Source organism: Balaenoptera musculus, chromosome 5 (genome assembly GCF_009873245.2).
Source record: "Balaenoptera musculus isolate JJ_BM4_2016_0621 chromosome 5, mBalMus1.pri.v3, whole genome shotgun sequence".
NCBI classification, from domain to species: domain Eukaryota; kingdom Metazoa; phylum Chordata; class Mammalia; order Artiodactyla; family Balaenopteridae; genus Balaenoptera; species Balaenoptera musculus.
In genome coordinates this window covers 31,511,155-31,519,524 of record NC_045789.1, presented here as the reverse complement: position 1 = coordinate 31,519,524, position 8,370 = coordinate 31,511,155, and positions in this window count along the sequence as shown.

Here is an 8,370-nt window from a genome sequence, read left to right as displayed (position 1 = left end):
ACTTATAACATTATACCAGAACATATAAGATTTTTAGGAATTTCATGTAATATCTGAAACATTTATATTAATGTATTTCCATACAAATAACCCAAAGAAAGTTTAGTATTACTTGTTTTTTGTTTGTTTGTTTGTTTTATACTGCAGGTTCTTATTGGTCATCAATTTTAAATTTTTTTTTTTTAAGTTGGGCTTATCCTTTTTTTTTTTTTTAAATTTATTTATTTATTTATTTATGTCTGTGTTGGGTCTTCGTTTCTGTGCTAGGGCTTTCTCTAGTTGTGGCAAGCGGGGGCCACTCTTCATCGCGGTGCGCGGGCCTCTCACTATCACGGCCTCTCTTGTTGCGGAGCTCAGGCTCCAGATGCGCAGGCTCAGTCATTGTGGCTCACGGGCCCAGTTGCTCCGCGGCATGTGGAATCCTCCCAGACCAGGGCTCGAACCCACGTCCCCTGCATTGGCAGGCAGATTCTCAACCAGTGTGCCACCAGGGAAGCCCAGTCATCAATTTTATACACATCAGTGTATACATGTCAATCCCAATCGCCCAATTCAGCACATCACCATCCCCACCCCACCACGGTTTTCCCCCCTTGGTGTCCATACGTTTGTTCTCTACATCTGTGTCTCAACTTCTGCCCTGGAAACTGGTTCATCGGTACCATTTTTCTAGGTTCCACATACATGCCTTAATATACGATATTTGTTTTTCTCTTTCTGACTTATTTCACTCTGTATGACAGTCTCTAGATACATCCACATCTCAACAAATGACTCAGTTTCATTCCTTTTTATGGCTGAGTAATATTCCATTGTATATATGTACCACAACTTCTTTATCCATTCGTCTGTCGATGGGCATTTAGGTTGCTTCCATGACCTGGCTATTGTAAATAGCACTGCAATGAACATTGGGGTGCATGTGTCTTTTTGAATTATGGTTTTCTCTGGGTATATGCCCACTAGTAGGATTGCTGGGTCATATGGTAATTCTAGTTTTAGTTTTTTAAGGAACCTCCATACTATTCTCCATAGTGGCTGTATCAATTTACATTCCCACCAACAGTGCAAGAAGGTTCCCTTTTCTCCACACCTTCTCGAGCATTTGTTGTTTGTAGATTTTCTGATGATGCCCATTCTAACTGGTGTGAGGTGATACCTCATTGTAGTTTTGACTTGCATTTCTGTAATAATTAGTGATGTTGGGCAGCTTTTCATGGGCTTCTTGGCCATCTGTGTATCTTCTTTGGAGAAATGTCTATTTAGGTCTTCTGCCCATTTTTTGATTGGGTTTTTTGTTTCTTTAATATTGAGCTGCATGAGCTGTTTATATAATTTGGAGATTAATCCTTTGTCCGTTGATTCGTTTGTGAATATTTTCTCCCATTCTGAGGGTTGTCTTTTCGTCTTGTTTATGGTTTGCTTTGCTGTGCAAAAGCTTTGAAGTTTCATTAGGTCCCATTTGTTTATTTTTGTTTTTATTTCCATTACTCTAGGAGGTGGATCAAAAAAGATCTTGCTGTGATTTATGTCATAGAGTGTTCTTCCCATGTTTTCCTCTAAGAGTTTTATAGTGTCCGGTCTTACATTTAGGTCTCGAATCCATTTTGAGTTTATTTTTGTGTATGGTGTTAGGGAGTGTTCTAATTTCATTCTTTTACATGTAGCTGTCCAGTTTTCCCAGCACCACTTATTGAAGAGACTGTCTTTTCTCCATTGTATATCTTTGCCTCCTTTGTCATAGATTAGTTGACCACATGTGTGTGGGTGTCTCTCTGGGCTTTCTATCTTGTTCCATTGATCTATGTTTTTGTTTTTGTGTCAGTACCATATTGTCTTGATTACTGTAGCTTTATAGTATAGTCTGAAGTCAGGGAGTCTGATTCCTCCAGCTCCGTTTTTTTCCCTCAAGACTGCTTTGGCTATTCGGGGTCTTTTGTGTCTCCATACAAATTTTAAGATGATTTTTTCTAGTTTCATAAAAAATGCCATTGGTAGTTTGATAGGGATTGCATTGAATCTGCAGATGGCTTTGGGTAGTATAGTCATTTTCACAATATTGATTCTTCCAATCCAAGAACATGGTATATCTCTCCATCTGTTGGTATCATCTTTAATTTCTTTCATCAGTGTCTTATAGTTTTCTGCATACAGGTCTTTTGTCTCCCTAGGTAGGTTTATTCCTAGGTATTTTATTCTTTTTGTTGCAGTGGTAAATGGGAGTGTTTCCTTAATTTCTCTTTCAGATTTTTCATCATGAGTGTATAGGAATGCAAGAGACTTCTGTGCATTAATTTTGTATCCTGCAACTTTACCAAATTCATTGATTAGCTCTAGTAGTTTTCTGGTGGCATTTTTAGGATTCTCTATGCATAGTATCATGTCATCTGCAAACAGTGACAGTTTTACTTCTTCTTTTCCAATTTGTATTCCTTTCATTTCTTTTTCTTCTCCTATTGCCGTGGCTAGGACTTCCAGAACTATGTTGAATAATAGTGGTGAGAGTGGACATCCTTGTCTTGTTCCTGATCTTAGAGGAAATGCTTTCAGTTTTTCACCATTGAGAATGATGTTTGCTGTGGGTTTGTTGTATATGGCCTTTATTATGTTGAGGTAGGTTCCCTCTATGCCTACTTTCTGGAGAGTTTTTATCATAAATGGGTGTTGAATTTTGTCAAAAGCTTTTTCTGCATCTACTGAGATGATCATATGGTTTTTATTCTTTAATTTGTTAATATGGTGTATCACATTGATTGATTTGCATATATTAAAGAATCCTTGCATCCCTGGGATAAATCCCACTTGATTGTGGTATATGATCCTTTTAATGTGTTGTTGGATTCTGTTTGCTAGTATTTTGTTGAGGGTTTTTGCATGTATATTCATCGGTGATATTGGTCTCTAATTTTCTTTTTTTGTAGTATCTTTGTCTGGTTTGGGTATCAGGGTGATGGTGGCCTCATAGAATGAGTTTGGGAGTGTTCCTTCCTCTGCGATCTTTTGGAAGAGTTTGAGAAGAATGGGTGTTAGCTCTTCTCTAAATGTTTGATAGAATTCACCTGTGAAGCTATCTGGTCCTGGACTTTTGTTTGTTGGAAGATTTTAATCACAGTTTCAATTTCATTACTTGTGATTGGTCTGTTCATATTTTCTGTTTCTTCCTGGTTCAGTCTTGGAAGGTTATACCTTTCTAAGAATTTGTCCATTTCTTCCAGGTTGTCCGTTTTATTGGCATAGAGTTGCTTGTAATAGTCTCTTAGGATGCTTTGTATTTCTGCTCTGATCTTTATGATTTCTTTCCTTCTGCTAACTTTGGGTTTTGTTTGCTCTTCTTTCTCTAGTTTCCTTAGGTGTTAGGTTAGATTGTTTATTTGAGATTTTTCTTGTTTCTTTAGGTAGGCTTGTACAGCTATAAACTTCCCTCTTAGAACTGCTCTTGGTGCATCCCATAGGTTTTGGATCGTCGTGTTTTCATTGTCATTTGTCTCTAGGTAGTTTTGATTTCCTCTTTGATGTCTTCAGTGACCTCTTGGTTATTTAGTAACATATTGTTCCGCCTCCATGTGTTTGTGTTTTTTACGTTTTTTTTCCCCCTGTAATTCATTTCTAATCTCATAGCATTGTGAGCAGAAAAGATGCTTGATATGATTTCAATTTTCTTAAATTTACTGAGGCTTGATTTGTGACCCAAGATGTGATCTATCCTGGAGAATGTTCCATGCACACTTGAGAAGAAAGTGTAATTTGCTGTTTTTGGATGGAATGTCCTATAAATATCAATTAAATCTATCTGGTCTATTGTATCATTTAAAGCTCTGTTTCCTTATTTATTTTCATTTTGGATGATCTGTCCATTGGTGTAAGTGAGGTGTTAAAGTCTCCCACTATTATTGTGTTACTGTCGATTTCCTCTTTTATAGCTGTTAGCAGTTGCCTTATGTATTGAGGTGCTCCTATGTTGGGTGCATATATATTTATAATTGTTATATCTTCTTCTTGGATTGATCCCTTGATCATTATGTAGTGTCTTTCCTTGTCTCTTGTAACATTCTTTGTTTGAAAGTCTATTTTATCTGATATGAGTATAGCTACTCCAGCTTTCTTTTGATTTCCATTTGCATGGAATATCTTTTTCCATCCCCTCACTTTCAGTCTGTATGTGTCCCTAGGTCTGCAGTGCGTCTCTTGTAGACAGCATATATATAGGTCTTGTTTTTGTATCCATTCAGCAAGCCTGTGTCTTTTGGTTGGAGCATTTAATCCATTCACGTTTAGGGTAATTATCAATATATGTGTTCCTATGACCATTTTCTTAGTTGTTTTGGGTTTGTTTTTGTAGGTCCTTTTCTTCTCTTGTGTTTCACACTTAGAGAAGTTCCTTTAGCATTTGTTGTAGAGCTGGTTTGGTGGTGCTGAATTCTCTTATCTTTTGCTTGTCTGTAAAGCTTTTGATTTCTCCATGGAATCTGAATGAGATCCTTGCTGGCTAGAGTAATCTTGATTGTAGATTCTTCCCTTTCATCATTTTAAGTATATCATGCCACTCCCTTCTGGCTTGTGGAGTTTCTGCTCAGACAGCAGCTGTTAACCTTATGGGAGTTCCCTTGTATGTTATTTGTCATCTTTCCCTTGCTGCTTTCAATAATTTTTCTTTGTCTTTAAGTTTTGCCACTTTGATTACTATGTGTCTCGGCGTGTTTCTCCTTGGGTTTATCTTGTATGGGACTCTCTGCGCTTCCTGGACTTGGGTGGCTATTTCCTTTCCCATGTTAGGAAAGTTTTTGACTATAATCTCTTCAAATATTTTCTCTGGTCCTTTCTCTCTCTCTTCTCCTTCTGGGACCCCTATAATGCGAATGTTGTTGCGTTTAATGTTGTCCCAGAGGTCTCTTAGGCTGTCTTCATTTCTTTTCGTTCTTTTTTCTTTAGTCTGTTCCGCAGCAGTGAATTCCACCATTCTGTCTTCCAGGTCACTTATCCATTCCTCTGCCTCAGTTATTCTGCTATTGATTCCTTCTAGTGTAGTTTTCATTTCAGTTATTTTATTGTTCATCTCTGTTTGTTTGTTCTTTAATTCTTCTTGGTCTTTGTTAAACATTTCTTGCATCTTGTCGATCTTTGCCTCCATTCTTTTTCCTAGTTTCTGGATCATCTTCACTATCATTACCACCCCCGCCTCTGCAGTAGACCCTCCAACACTAGCAGGTAGGTCTGGTTCAGTCTCCCCCAGGGTCACTGCTCCTTCCCCTGGGTCCCGATGCGCACACTACTTTATGTGTGCCCTCCAAGAGTGGTGTCTCTGTTTCCTCCAGTCCTGTTGAAGTCCTGCAATCAATTCCCACTAGGCTTCAAAGTCTGATTCTCTAGGAATTCCTCCTCCCGTTGCCAGACCCCCAGGTTTGGAAGCCTGACGTGGGGCTCAGAACCTTCACTCCAGTGGGTGGACTTCTGTGGTATTAGTGTTCTCCAGTCTGTGAGTCACCCACCCAGCGGTAATGGGATTTGATTTTACTGTGATTGCGCCCCTCCTACCATCTCATTGTGGCTTCTCCTTTGTCTTTGGATGTGGGGTATCTTTTTTGGTGAGTTCCAGTGTCTTCCTGTCGATGATTGTCCAGCAGCTAGTTGTGATTCTGCTGTTCTCGTAAGAAGGAGTGAGAGCACGTCCTTCTACTCTGCCATCTTGTTTCCTCCCCTGCATTTGTTTTCTATCTCTGGTTCCCGAAGATGACTGAAAGTACATCCCTACCTTATTTATGCCTATTTCATTCCATAGGGAAAAGCTTTCAATTAGATATTGGTGAGAAAAGGGTATGTGTTTTGATATTTGTTTTTCCATGTGTTATCCCTCTCAGAGGTTTATTTCTAGAAGGATATAAATGCTGGATGTGGTACTGTATGCATAAATGATGTGGTTATGGTAGATATTTTTGGCTCTTTGGGGGATTCTTCATGTTTCTAAAGTTATCCCATTTAGAAGAGAAAATATTATACCTATTTATCACTTACCCTCACTTCCTCTTTCTTACTTTTCTTTTAATCCTTTATAAAATATAATCTACATATATATATAGACTCAAGAGTCAGGACTTCCCTGGCGGTCCAGTTGTTAAGACTGCGTGCTTCCACTGCAGGGGGCGTAGGTTCCATCCCTGGTTGGGGAACTAAGATCTCACATGCCACATGCCATGCAGCATGGCCAAATAAAAGAGTAAAATTTATTAGTAAGCCTGTCCATGCATGCCATGGCCCAGGAATTCCCTTGTTCCTTGTTTGATTATGTTGACCAATGTGGCCTTGAAACACTCTCCTTCCTTCTTAGTGTTCTTTTTCTTTCTGTGCTATTCCACCCTCCACGAGTCTGTTGCTCGTCTTTTTTGTCAGAACACTCATTCTCTCTCTGGGCTTTACATATAACCTCTGTTTTAAACTACTTTCAAATCTACTCTCCAACATGGAAAGAGATCAACAGGAAGTGACTGGTATGGAAATGAGTTCCTGTTGTGGGCCAAGCTTAGGTGCTGTACATTCATTCATTTGGTCTCCCAGCAGCACTATGAGGTATAAGAATTATTGTTGTCCATATTTTACAGATGAAAGAGCTCAAGCTTGGAGAGTCAAGTAAGTAGCTGTCTAATTTGTCTGGGACTGAGGTGGCTGCCAGGACTCAGGCAGGACCTTCAGTTTTAAAACCAGGAAAGTCTGAGGAAAACTGGGATAAATTTGGTCCCACAAGGACTAAGTTCAGTGACTAGGAAGTGGCAAAGCCTGGACTTGAACCCAGGCCCACTTGAGCCTAACGTGTTTTCTCTTTACCATGATGTTATACTCTCTCCATCAGAACAAAGTAGGGGGAAAAAAAAGGGCTGATTTAGAAAGGAGGTAGAAGATAAAGGCATGAAGGAATTCATGGAGGGGAAATACTGTTTTCTGGAAGTGATTTCATCAGGGGAAATTTCTGATTCCAGTACATTCAGAAACCCAGTGTGGAGCTGAACAAATCACATCCCCATGCTGCCATTCCCTCCCCTGTAAATTGAGGGGCTAACAAGATGACAACTCCTAAAATTGTTTCCAGTTTAAAAATTATATTACTTAAACCTGTCCCTTGAATGTAAGCTCTCCAAAAGCATTTCATTCCCCATTAACATTAGCTAGTTTTTACAAGGTCACTGAGAAAGAATAAATCTGAAATGTATGCCAGGATTTACAATATTTCATGATTTTGCTCAAATTTCTAGATCTAGCTCTTTAACATCAGTTATTATTTCTGAGCACAGCAAAATTCCACTGCAGCAGTTTAACAGTTTTTTGCCCTTAATTTATTTTATTTAATTTGTGGTAATTAACTTTATGGTGTTTTCATTGTTGTCTTTAACTGTTTATATAATGTCCCAAACATCTCAGCAGGAATTTCACTCTTTATTGTTATTTATAAAATGTTAATGGCTTCTATTTAAGGCATGTGTGATTAATAGCTGAGAGAATGTACTTTTATAACAGCACTGTTTTAATCTGTGAAAATCACAAGAAAAAGAGTCAAAACATGCCACAATTATCATTGAAGGCATAGCCCCATGTATTGACATGGAAATCTTCATAAGATATTTTGAAAGCATTTGTTATATAATTGACTACTTGAGAAATAAGGCACTATTACCTTTTTTTTTTTTGTTCCTGGACACATGGGTTCTGTCTGATATGTTTCTAACCAGAATTCCTCCCACCCCAAATTTATAAGACAACTTCAAGTATATTTAACATTTTATTCAAGAAAGGCCTCTTCTTGCTCTTCCTTTTACCTCTGCTCCTTTCTGCCAACATCTTAAGGTTGAATTCAAGACTGAATGGGAAATTGAGGTGAAAAAATTATGGAATAATATGGGCCTTTCTGAAACCAGTTTGTGTGTGTGTGTGTGTGTGTGTGTGTGTGAGTGTGTGAGTGTGTGATTAGCACTCATTTTGGGCCAAGGTAATTAACTTCTTTTCTCATTTGGGTCATTACGGTCTTCCTAGCAAGATAACTAAGTATATAAAATTAAACAAGCAAAGTCCATTAGCCATACTGCAAAAAATCATGACACGTTACATGGAAACTTTAGTAGGAGTGAGATTTCTAAATAAATATTAAGGACTCTGTGAAAATTAAGCAGATTGTAATATTTCAGAACTTCCCTACAGGAATTTAAATCAACTGCTTTTATGGGGTACTTATTGCTTGGCTAGCCATGTGCTCAGTCTTATGGAAGACATAAAAGAAATTCTAAAAACTAGTTTCTCCTCTGGTGGGGCTTATAATCTAGCATAGATATTGTTCCTTTTAGCAAAGCTCTATGCTTCATATTTCTTTTGAGGAAGAGTAATTGTGGC